This window comes from Pteropus vampyrus, unplaced genomic scaffold, assembly GCF_000151845.1.
Source record: "Pteropus vampyrus isolate Shadow unplaced genomic scaffold, Pvam_2.0 Scaffold681, whole genome shotgun sequence".
Lineage (NCBI taxonomy): Eukaryota > Metazoa > Chordata > Mammalia > Chiroptera > Pteropodidae > Pteropus > Pteropus vampyrus.
This window is the reverse complement of record NW_011889462.1, coordinates 389,267-402,209: the sequence shown is the minus strand read 5'-3', so window position 1 is coordinate 402,209 and position 12,943 is coordinate 389,267. Positions and strand designations below refer to the sequence as shown.

Here is a 12,943-nt window from a genome sequence, read left to right as displayed (position 1 = left end):
GACCCTGATTTCACTACATACTCCCAAGTTAAGATGGGTCATAGCCTTAAAAATAAAAGCTAGGACTATAAAGCCTCTTGAAGATTATATAGGAGATTATTTTTGTGATTTTGGAGCAGGCACAAAATACACTAATCATTAAAAAATGATAAATTTGCCTTCATTAAAATATTTCTATTAAAAAATGGGTAAATGAATTGAATAGACATTTCTCCAAAGATGATATGCAGATGGCCAATAAGCATATGAAGAGATGCTTAACATCACTAATTATTAGGGAAATATCCTAATTAAAATAAAAACACATTGAAATATCACTTCACACCCACTAGGGTGGATGTTATATATATACACTTACACACACACACACACACACATACATATATATACACACATATATACATACATACACATATATATGTGCATGTATATGTAAGTGTTGGTGAGAATTTGGAAAAATTAGAATTCTTGTGCACTGTTGGTGGAAATGTAAAATGGCACAGCCATTATAGAAAAGAATATGGCAATTCCTAAAAAAATATGACCTAGAATTACCATATGATCTAGAAATTCCACTTCTAGGTATATATCCAAAAGAATAAAAAGCATAGACTTGAACAGATATTTGTATACTAATGTTTATAGTAGCATTATTTATAATAGCCAAAAGGTGGAAACAACCCAAATGTCCAAAATTTCCATCTACGGATGAATGGATAAACAAAATGTGATATACACATACAGTGGAATATCACTCAGCCTTAAATAGGAAGGAAATTCTGACACATGCATGGATGAACCTTGAAGACATTATGTGAAGTGAAATAACCGGTAACAAAAGGACAAATACTGCGCGATTTCACCTACATGAGGTACCTGGAGTAGTTAAACTCATGGAGACAAAAATTAGAACTGTGGTTGTCAGTGGGTCAGGGCAGGGGAGAATGGGAAATTATTGTTTAATGGAGGCAGAGTTTCAGTTTGGGTTGATGAAAAAGTTCTGAAGATGGATATTGGTGTTTGTTGTACAACAGTGTGAATGTACTTAATGTCACTGAACTGTGTATCTAAAATTGGTTAAAATGATCAATTTTGTAATGCATATTTTACCACAATAAAAAAATTAAAAAAAATGCTTTTCAATATGGTATGTATAGATTTGTTGTATGTATAGATTTATTGTGAAGGCAAGCCACAGCTTGTGCCACAATTTCTGTGATGCACCTCTAAAGGACACAGTCGAAGCTATTGTGTTTCTTTAAAGGCACACCCCTAGCTCGTTCCAAAGTTCCTCAGAGGTGCTGCAAATAAACAGTCATGTAACACTTACTGGGTAATTGCTCTCTGCTGGCCCTCTTCCAAATGCACTCTGGATGTTGATTTGTGTATCCTCTCCACAGCTTTAGGAGGCCAGTAACCATTATTACTCTCTTGAGAGAAGGGGTTAGTCAGGGGAGGCATGGTAAAGAGCTTGCCTAAGATCCCCAAACCAGTGAAGTGGCACCACCAGTCCCCACAGTCCAGTCTCAGGTTCATACCTTTGACCACTAGACTCCCTGTACCCTAAGTGTTCCCTTTCAGCTCCCTCTGCCACTCCTCAGGCTCTACTTTCAGGTATTTGTTGTCCTCTTCTCATGCCAGCAGCTATTTCCTCAGCAGACAGCATCCTGTCCAGTTTTAGAAGTGAGGACCCTCAGGCTGAGCTCCCAGCTCTTTTTTACCAGGGTTGGTAAAGCAGGCTTCATGCTGGCTACCTGATGCCTTTTCCCCAAGCAGATGTCCTTTTCTTTTTGCCGAAGGTCAAGCCCTCTAACCTACTTGTCTTCTTGGGGAACCTGTTTTTTCATATCTCTCTCTTGTTTCCAAATGTTTGTTCTTTTTTAAAGTAAAAATGTTTTTAGGATTAAAAGAGCAATACAGTTTGTAATATAAGAATATAGAAAAAATAGAGGAAAAAATTGTTACTAACTCTATCAAAGAAAAAATCACTATAAATACATTTATATTTTTTGGATGCATTTTGAAGACAGAACATGATCATATTAAAAATTGTCCCCTCAGTTAAATGGCTATTATTAATTACAACCATTTCCACACTGTTGGACATTTATTTTGTTTCAAATTTGAAATTTAAAGTTTGGTGTCCTTCTAAAGGTGTTTTTTTTTTTTTTTTTTTTTTTCCTGATTATGGCAATTTTACACTACCTCTCTTTCTTGTTGCGTGGCTTCAGCTGCTGCCCCTCCCTCGGCAGGTTAGAGAATTCCTGCCCAATTAGACATTTTGGGTCTCCTCCATAAACTGGTTTCGGGACTTCCTGGGGCTCAGAAGCCACATCACGTGGACTCCCTCCCTGACATGGAAGGCTCCTCTGTTGATGTACCGGCAGATGGCAGAAAGGAAAGCCACAGGGGACCCTAGCGGCAACAGACCCGGTGTCCCTACTTAGAGACACAAGTCACTTCCTTGAGCTGCCTCTTGGCTCAGGCTTGGTGCTCACAGTTGCGGGTCTGGTCTGCCCTCTGGGCATCACGTGGTCTGCAGGGAGCTCGCTGGGCCCAAGTTAGAGTCTGGCATACAGTGATTTCCAAGAATTAAGAACGATGTCACTTAGAATGCCACTTAGCAAGTGTTCATTATGAAGACAGAAGTGTTAGCGGGGGAAGGGCGGTCGCAGGCAGGCTCTGAGCGCTCGCTGTTGCATCCGCTTGGTTCTGATGGCCGTAGGTCGCGTCGCGAATTGCGGCGCATCTGTACTGGAAGCTTCCAGCGAGGGGCAGTGCGGGCACGCTTAGGGACCTGTTTTCTGACTGCACCCGGTTTAAGTTGCAAAATCGTTGAATAGCTTGGAGATGCTTGATCTCTGTTCATGTCATGGACTTTCACTCCAAACTGAATCATCCGAACCCCACGGGATCCTTTTAAAAAACAGTAGCAAAATTACAATCAAGTGGACCTTGCTTTCTTCCCTTTGGACATATGTCGACTGTGGGTCTGGTTGGGACTGCGGGGAGGAGTAAGGGAGGTGAATTCTGCCTGCTGCAGCCCCACCTTGGGATCTTAGAGTGCTGGGTAAACAGACTTGCAGATCGTGGAAATGCCTTTGCAGCGGTTCAAAGCTCACATTTCGACTTTTGTACAACAAAGTAACTCCCATTATTTTCCACAATTCTAGTCTAGTTTCTTTCTCTCTTATGCTTGATAGACATAAATCAACCACTTCCAATTAATTCTCTTAATTCTCTCGAGTTAGTGATTGCTCAGTCATCTTAGGTTTAAACTCATTGGCTCCCCCTCAACCTCATCCTTGGCTTGATTCTAGCTAGAGAACACAGAGCTTGACACAACCATCCACCTGGTACCATGGGGGAGGCAGCCCCTCCTGAGGTCTTGCTCTCTTCCAGGCTTCTGCTGACTTTCACTTTTTTCCAGTGGATGTTTCATGTTCCCTGAGACCATCTGAAGAGGGGCTGGACAGGGCTCCAGGAATGGTGTCCATGGTTTCTTGGCTCCCTGGGAAGGAGATGTGGTGAGATAGTAGCAGAATCTACACCTGGTCTCAGTGGAGACTGTCCAAGTGGGTCCCTTTGATATAGTTGCCTGCATTCCAGTTTTGAGACTCTGAGTTGATCCACCTAGGTTATCTATCTTCCAAGTTTCAGTTGGGCCCTTGGGAACTTAGGGATATTCTCCGACGCCTTATAGATGGGGGACAGATGGGACTGCTATGGGTCCTGTGGTGCTTAGAAACACCCATACTCATTACTCCCCTGAGGCTGGATGACACATGCCTAAGAGACTCACTGCTGCATCTTCCAGAATATTTATAATCCAGTCTCAGTTCTAGACTTCAAGGTAGAGTCACTGTGTGTCCATTTACCAAACCCTCTTGCTTTCAGCCTAGGGATGAAAGGGGCAAGAGCATAACTTCAGGGCTGGACCTAAGCCTCATGCTTCCTCTCCCAACAATTCCTTTCTCTGCCCAGTTTGGAGGGTGCATATACACTCACACACATTCATGTACACACAGAAACACATTGACACACAGAAACTAGGTTACATATGTTCTTTATATATACATATATATATAGCTTCCCTTTTACATATATGGGTGTGCTGCAGATGAGGATGATAGTGAGGGTAGATAACAAACCTTATATCTTTCTACTTCATCTTCTTTCAAATCTTTGGTCTCACACCTGGATGGTACTTTTTGAAAACCAAGGGTGTATCTTATTTTCTGATTCCACAATGATTCCCTTTCCCTAAAGCATCAGGCGAGTCTGTCTACTACTTGTGTGGAGAGACAAAAGGCTCTTGGGCCAGAAGGAGCCTGTCAGAGTGGAGGGAGCCGCTGGCATCATGGCCCATATCCGCTTCCATCCTCTGCATCTTATGAGTAATCATCGGGTCAAGGCACCAAGGCCTGACCATACCTGGAGTGGAGGGGGTTTCTCTGGAAGGGAATGGGCCTTTACTGTCAATCATCTGGGGAGTGGTGGGTCCTAGGGCAGGACCTGGGACTTGGGAAGTGTTGGGTCTGAGAGCAAATTGAATAACTACACCCTCAAGTGTCGGAGTTCTAAAAAAATTGAGAAATATTTCACAGAAGTGGCAGATGGAAGCCAAAGCATGGCCTTACTAGTGCTGGTAGTGATCACCTCTGGCCAAGTGGAGGTGTTACGGAGTGAGGTGAGCAGTTAGTCAGTTTGGGAACTCTAGGACAGATGTGGGCCCACTTCTAAGTTATCTCTGTTATATTTCCCTTGGTTTATTCCCAGGTCTTCAGGAAATTCCCACGAAAAGATACAGTCTGAACTCAGATTGTGGTGGCATGTTGGAGGTAGGGAGGATTTTGTGCCCATGGATTAGCAAGCAGCACAAGGCATGGTGCCCATTCCCTGAGGAAAGACTCATGTCTGTAAGGAGGCCAAGGGCTGTGTCCTGTGGACCTGACTCATGGGACTGCTGGCAGTGAAGGGCAGTAGGATATGGAAACACAAGAAAAGAAGAGAGGAGCTTGAGAGCCTGAGGGTCCTGCTCTTGAGCCTCCTGAGATAGTTGTAGAAAGTGCTGGCAGGTGAGCCAATGGAGGTGCCCACTTTTCTTATTTGGGTTAGAATGGACTTGAACATTGGCATATGTTTTCTGTGCTGGGGGGTCATGCTGAATGCCCTTCTGTACTCTAAAAAGGCAGTCTCTACAACACTCCAGGCCCAGAGATACACTATCTCCTCAGAAAGAAGCTTCAACATGGAAGTTAGTCACGAAATGTAGATGAGGAGATGGCAACTGGTTTTTAAGTTTATAAAGAATAATTTAGATCAAGGGCTTTGTCAGATCGTGGCAGACACAGGTTTGCATGAGCCATAATACTCAGCCCTTCCCAGCATTCTCTTCCTGGGGTCATAAAGAGTGCTGAAGGGATCCCTTAGCCTCCTTTCACAACCTGCCCCCCAACCCATGCACAGATCTGCTTTGTGCTCACAAAGGACCTGTTATCCTCCATGCTGAGCTGCCCCTGTGCAGCTGTGATAACACTGGGATCTGCTGGCTCTTCCTCGGACAGTTTTATTACTAAATCTGGGTCTGATGTTTGCAATTTATTCTCCCTCCACCAGGCCCGAAATGGGGCTCTCTGTGTCCCAGGTCCCCTGAGTTCTAGCTGATGTGAACTTTGTGCTTCCTGAGTCTTTGCTGTGCTCACACCTGTTTTGCTGTGGAAACTCTTGACTTGGATTTTCAACCTGCTTGAGAGTGCTGGAAATGTCCAGCAGACTGCAACAAGGTGAAACAGATCAACTCCCTATTTCTTTCTTCCCTGTTTCCCTGAGTAAATAACAAAGGTTTCAGTTTTAAATTAGAGAAGGCGGACATTATAGTCTTTGAAAATATCCCTTGGTCTCAGTCTCTGACCCTTTTTTATGTTTCATTTTGACACCTGTGGGTTTGTTGCTAGGTCCTGAAACCCTGGAGCCATGTCTCCCGGTTTTTCTATTACAATTTACATAAGTAGAACCAGCCCTTTTTCTTTCCCTTCTTGCTTTCACTCCAGCCTTTTGTTCACAGGATTGCAATTGTAATGCTGTGCAAAGAGTGTTCATTCCACTGTCAGATAACCTTTATGAGAATAGCAGTGTCTAGTAGTGTTGTTTTCATCAAAGGGATACAGAAACTGAGTGAGGAGGAGGCCAGGGGCTGGCCCAAGGTCATAAATTCATTGGAAAAACTTAACTCACTCAAGTTCTCCTGGCTCTCAGCTCGGAGGCCTTTCAAAATTAATAGAAACCCAGTGCTTTGTGGACTGACTGTAGCTTAGAAGGACTGTCATGCAATGTACTTAGATTGGCAGGTGCTGATGGCTTCTTCTCTTCTCTGTCTCTTCAAGGGTCTAGTTGAGGTAAGTTTGTGGGACTCCTGAGAAAGTCTTTCTGTTTGCAGATCATCTTCAGCGTAGGGCAGAGCACCAATCTAATCTAATTCAGTGTAGGAAAGAGACAGTCATAACAAGGTAAGCGTACTGGAAAGTGTGCTTGGATAAATCAAAGTGTAGCTTAAATAAAGCACCTAGTTTATACCCAGGAGATTGCATCTTAAATGACCACTTTGAACCAAAGCTAGCCCAAACTCTGGGTAAGAATAGTAATGACTTTCTTTCTTTCCTTCTTTCCTTCTTTCCTTCTTTCCTTCCTTCCTTCCTTCCTTCCTTCCTTCCTTCCTCCCTCCCTCCCTCCCTCCCTCCCTTCCTTCCTTCCTTCCTTCCTTCCTTCCTTCCTTCCTTCCTTCCTTCCTTCCTTCTTTCCTTTCTCCTTTTTGCCTCCCTTCCCTCAAATTCTAGACAGTTGTGGAGGAGCGATCTTTTTGTCATTTGCATGACATCTTCTGGGACTCCTGTGAATTAGTTGCTTTTCCTTCTCTATTTCCCGAACCAAAAGTAACTGTTTACTTAAATTGAGTAAATGATCATTGCAAAATTCCAAGGACTTTTGGATGAATACCCTGACTATTCAAATTCATAGTCAGGGTAGATCTATTTATTACTGTAACAATTTTCCAGTAGATGGCAGGAAAGTGTTGTGAAGAACTGGTCCCTTATTCTAATTCGTGTGGCTTATCTGTGAGTTAGCAGCAGGCCCATCACTGGCACATCTGACTTACAGCAGTCACAACTGGGGCTCCTGCAGAAAAACGACCATGATGAGCATGGCCTTAAAGCTCCAGTGAGAATGATCTTGAAGCTTTGCGCTCAGCCTGACTGCACCTGAGGGAGCACGATTCAAAGGCCTCCATCCTAGTACAGCCAGCTGGAGCACTGGATGGAGCACTGGCCCTCAAGACTGCTCCGGTAACCACAAGTACCCTTCCAAGACACAGGTTTTAGTACAGGGGTCCTCAAACTATGGCTGGCAGGCCAAATCCAGCTACTGCCTGTTTTTGTTTGCCCACAAAAGTGAGAATGGTTTTCACATTTTAAAATGGTTGAAAAAAATCAAAAGAAAAGAATATTTTGTTCTATAAAATTATATGAAATTCAAATTTCAGTGTTCACAAATAAAACTTTATTGAAAAATAACCATGTTCATTCACTCATTCATTTATATGTTGACAATGGCTGATTCTGCCCTAATACAGCAGAGTGGAGAAGTTGTGACAGACACTGTGTGGCCACGAAACCTAAAATATTTACTTTTTGGCCCTTTATAGAAAAATGTTGCCAACCTCTGGATTAGTTCTTTGGGACTCCCACTGGCTCCAATATTGATAGTTTTGGGTATACATACATAGGTAGAGGGTGACTAGCACCAAGATGGAGTAAGGAGACCCAGGGGCTGATGCACATTGGTCCTTGAGACCCTGGAAGATGTGGATATGGGTTCCCTATTAAGGCCATAGCACCATATCCAAAAGGTGCAATGCTTTGGAGGAAGCCATCTCCCCTTAGCCCCAGGCCCGGCTGTAGTCTATGCAGACCTAATAGTGAGGATGTGTTTTTGCTTCAGCATCCCTATCTGTCCATGCACCAGCTATGACCCCTGGACTTAGCAGAATGCTTCCAGCTTTTCAAACTTCTTTGGTGACAATTTAAGTATCTACTAATGTCTTAACCCTATCTAAAATCTAAGCTGATTTCCTACAATGTGTAAAGGAAGTGCTTCATAATCTTCTGGATAATAGAGGGATGTTGTTGCTATCCTCTGAAAATCTAATCTTACAGCCCTGGTCCAGTAGTCCTTGGTTCTCTATAGGCACTCTTCAATTTAATGAAGTAATTTCCACAATCCAATGCTTGACTTCCTGGGCCATGTTCTGTTTAAAAAGGATATGCTTATGATATTTGATCAAATATTCACCATCTGTCAGAATGTCTGGTTATTTACATCTCTACAAAAGATGTCCAGTTTTCAGTTTTATAAGATGAAAAGAGTTATGGGGATGGATAATGGTGATGGTTTCATAACACTGTGATTGTATTTAATATCATCAAATTGCATACTTAAAAATGGTTAAGATGATAAATTTTATGTTATGTTTTACCACAATAAAAAAAATGCAAAAAATCCAGATCCCACTACTCACCTCCTCCTCTGCTGTCATTTGGTCGCCACCTCCTTCCTAAGAATTATTGTGAGAGCTTCTTAACAGATCTCTCTGCTTTGCCTTTACAGTAAACTATTATAGACTACGCTCTACAGAGCAATTGGAATGAAGCTTTTAAAACAGCGAATTCATGTTCAAAATCCTGCAATGCCTCTCAACTCACTGAAAGCAAAAGTTAAAGTTCTTCCAATTGTCCACCAGCCCCTCTATAGTCTAGTCCCGTATCTCTCTGACCTATCTAACCCTCCCTTATTCTAATCCATCCCCATGGCCTCCTTACTATTCTGGGGCATCAGACATGTGCCCATTGAGAACATTTACACAGTTGGGTAACTCTGTCTGGGATATTCCTTCTCCAGGTATTCTTCTTCAAGCCTTTGCTCAGATGTCATTTTCTTCAAGAGGTGTAGCTTGTTTCTCCTTAATACTGCAGCCCGTCTTCCCCTTCCCTTTGTGCTGCTCTGTTTCTTACACTGTAGTACTTACTTAACCTCTTTATATGATTTGCTTATCTTTTCCACTGCTTATTCTTACTAAGATGTAAACTCCATGAGGTCAGGCATGTTTTGTTCATGATATACCCTAAGTGCTTAGAATAATATATGGCACATAGCAGGTGTTCAACACACACACACACACACACACACACACACACACACACACACACACACATTTTTTACATTAAGTTAAAAAAATTTTCAATTATAGTTGACATTCAATATTATATTAGTTTCAAATGTAGAGCATAGTGGTTAGACAATATAACTTATGAAGTGATCCTTCTGATAACTCTAGTACCCATCTGATACCATACATAGTTATTACACTATATATATATTTGGATTTTCAAAAAGACTTTACTGAAATCTAATTCACACATTATATAATTCACCCTTTTAAAATGTACATTTCAATGTTTCTTAATATTTTCAGTGTTGTACAACTATCACTGCAATTAATTATGGAACATTTTTATCACCACAAAAAGGAACCCCATATCTTAGCTGTCATTCTCAGCTTCTCATATCCCCTAGCCCCAGGCAATTGCCAATCAACTTTCTGTCTATAGATTTGACTATTGTGGATATTTCATATGAGTAGAATTAATACGTGGCCCTCTATGACTAACTTCTTTCACTTAACATCACATTTTCAGGGGTCAACCATGTCATAGCACATATCAATATTTCTTTTTATTGTAGAACAATACTTCATTGTGTGGCTAAACCTTTATTCATTCATTAGGTGATGGAACTTAGTATTGTTTCCACTTTTTTGCTATTAATAATTTTACTATGAACATTAGTTTACAAATTAGAGTGTGAACATATGCTTTTATTTTCCTGCCATAGGATTTTGTCCTTTAAGTTAATTAGGCTGATTTCACCATTTCTCAGCATTTACTCAGCATTTACTTCCTGTCTTTTCAGTTTCTATTCCTCTTGCAATCCTACATCTATTCAAAAGTGGCTCCCAATCTCTCCTTTTCCATGAAGCTTACTCTGACTGTTCTCTCATTGAGCTCATTTTCTTCAGCACTTGTCACCTGTGCAGAACAATTTAGCTCTTAATTTTACATTGTTTTAATTTTTTTCATGAGTGATAATCTTGTCTTTCTAAGTACAAATTGGTCTAAGGAAAAATATTATTTGATATGATGGTACCTATTCTTGTATAAATTGAACATATTTAGCTTTTTCACCAGGGGATCTGACAAGGTGGGCTGAGTTTGCAACAAGACTATAAAGCAGGTGGCCCAGGTCATCATCAAAAATAATTATGTACCTGGGCAGTGACTTCCACACGAACAAGCATTTGTTTGAGAAGATCGTCATAATTCCCAGCAAGAAGCTCTGCAACAAGATAGTGGGATAGGTTACCCATCTGATGAAGTGGATTCAGAGAAGCCCTGTGAGAGGTATCTCCATCAAGCTGCAGAAAGAGGAGAGAAAAAGGAGCGATAACTTAGCTCCCAAGGTCTCAGCCCTGGATCAGGAGATTATTGAAATTGATCTTAACACTAAGGAAATACTGATGCTCTTGGACTTTGGCAGTCTGTCCAACCTGTAGATTACTCAGCCTACAGTTGGGATGAATTTCAAAACAGCACGTGGAGCTGTTTGAATCTTTCTGCTGTGCTGTAATATTTTCAATAAACCACGGACAATCCCCCCCTCAAATATTTAGATTAACAGTTGTTAGGATAAAATGCAACATTTTATACTACACCAATACTTCCTTCTTAGAAGCATTGATATAATTATACTTTTATTATAAATGTATTTTAAGCAATTAAACAAAATTGAAAGCACTTAATTATATAGAGAATTATTCAATCAAATGCTCATTTTTTCCCCCTCGCAGTAAAAAAATAAAATAAAATCAAAATCAGCTGTCATTCACTATGCAGCTAGAACTGGAATTTACAGCACTTTACCAACTGTAAAGCTCTGGGACTGATTTTTTCATTTTTCATTTTTATTTGGAGTTGACATTCAATATCATTTTATATTACTTTCAGGTGTACAGCATAGTGGTTAGACATATGTATAACTTACAAGGTGATCCCCCTAATAAGTCTAGTACCCACCTACCACCATACATAGTTATTACAATATTATTATTATTATTATTTTTAAAATTTTTAGGCGAGGCAATCCTTGGTTGACCTTACAGATTGCAAGGACCTTGTCAGCATACAATCCCTTATTTTTTTATTTTTTATGCTTACAGCACCTGGACTTCCTAAGTTCTCTCCCATCCAAGTACTAATCAGGCCTGACCTTGCTTAGCTTCCAAGATCAGATGGGATTGGGCTTGTTTAGGGTAGCATGGTCATAGACTACAATATTATTGACTATATTCCTTATGCTATAATTTACATGCCCACGACTATTTTGTAACTGTCAATTAGGACTTTTTAATGTCTTCACCTTATTCACCATAGGCTAATTGCTGCTTTTTAAAATTTTTATATTTTTATTCTTTTCAATTATAGTTGACATACAACATTATAGTTTCAGGTGTACAACTCAGTGATTAGAGATTTATATAACTTACAAAGTGATCTCCCCCCATAAATTCAGTACTCATTTGACACTATAAATAGTTATTACAATACTTCTTTTTAAATTGTTTATTGGGGTACCATTGGTAAATACAATTATATAATTTTCAGGTGTACATTATAGTTTGACATCTATATATTCTATTGTGTGATTACCACCCAAAGTCCAATGTCCTTCAGCTACCATATATTTGATCCCTTTACCCACTTTGCCCTCCCCTTAACCCCTTGTATTTGACCCCCTTTACTCCGTCTACGTAACCCCTCTTCCTCCACCCCCTACCCTCTGGTAACCACTAGTCTATTGTCCATGTCCATGAGTCTCTGTTTGTTTGTCCTGTTCATTTGTTGCTTTTAGGTTTATATCTCACATATAAATGATATCACGTGATTTTTAATTTTTTTCAGTCTGGCTTATTTCACTTAGCATGACTATCTCGTGGTCCATCTATGTTGTTGCAAATGGCAGTATTCCATCTCTTCTTATGGCTGAATAATATTCCATTGTATATATGTGCTAGAGCTTCTTTAGCCAATCATCTATCGTAGGACACTTCGGTTGCTTCCATGTCCTGGCCACCATGAATAATGCTGCTATGAACATTGGTGTGCAAATATCTTTTCGGATATGGGTTTTTAAGTCTTTGGGGTAAATACCCTATAGAAGGGTTGCTGGATCATATGGTAGATCAATTCTTAGTTTTTTGAGGAACCTCTATACTATTTTCCATAGTGAATGTACCAATTTGCAGTCCCACCAGCATCCTCTCCAACATTTGTTATTACCTGCCCTGTTGATTATAGCTATTCTGACAGGTGTGAGATGGTATGTCATTGTGGTTTTGATTTGCATTTCCCTAAAGGCTAGTGATGTTGAACATCTTTTTGTTGGCCATTTGTATGTCATCTAGGGAGAAGTGTCTGTTCAGGTCCTCTGCTCATTTTTTTATTGGATCATTTGTTTTTTGTTGTTATTGAGTCGTATGAGTCTTTTGTATATTTTAGATGTTAGGCCCTTATCGGAGACATTGTTTGAAAATATATTTTCCCTTTGAGATGGTTGTCTCTTTACCTTGTTGATGATTTTTTTTTTTTTTGCTGAGCAGAAGCTTTTTAGTTTGATGTAGTCCCATTCATTTATTTTTACTTTTACTTTCCTTGCTTTTCAGGTCAAATTCATAAAATCCTCTTTAAGTCTAAGGTCCTTGAGTTTAGTTCCTTCTATGTATTTTATTGTTTTCTTTTATGTATTTTATTGTTTCAGGTCTTAAATTCAGGAC

At 40.3% G+C, this 12,943-nt stretch overlaps 2 pseudogenes; one reads left to right on the top strand and one right to left on the bottom strand.

The window, feature by feature from the left end:
- The first annotated feature begins 7,192 nt into the window (after positions 1–7,192).
- On the top strand, positions 7,193–10,747 carry LOC105309197 (annotated as a pseudogene).
- Positions 10,748–11,320: 573 nt separating this feature from the next.
- LOC111733912 lies at positions 11,321–11,439 on the bottom strand (annotated as a pseudogene).
- Between the last annotated feature and the right edge of the window lie 1,504 nt (positions 11,440–12,943).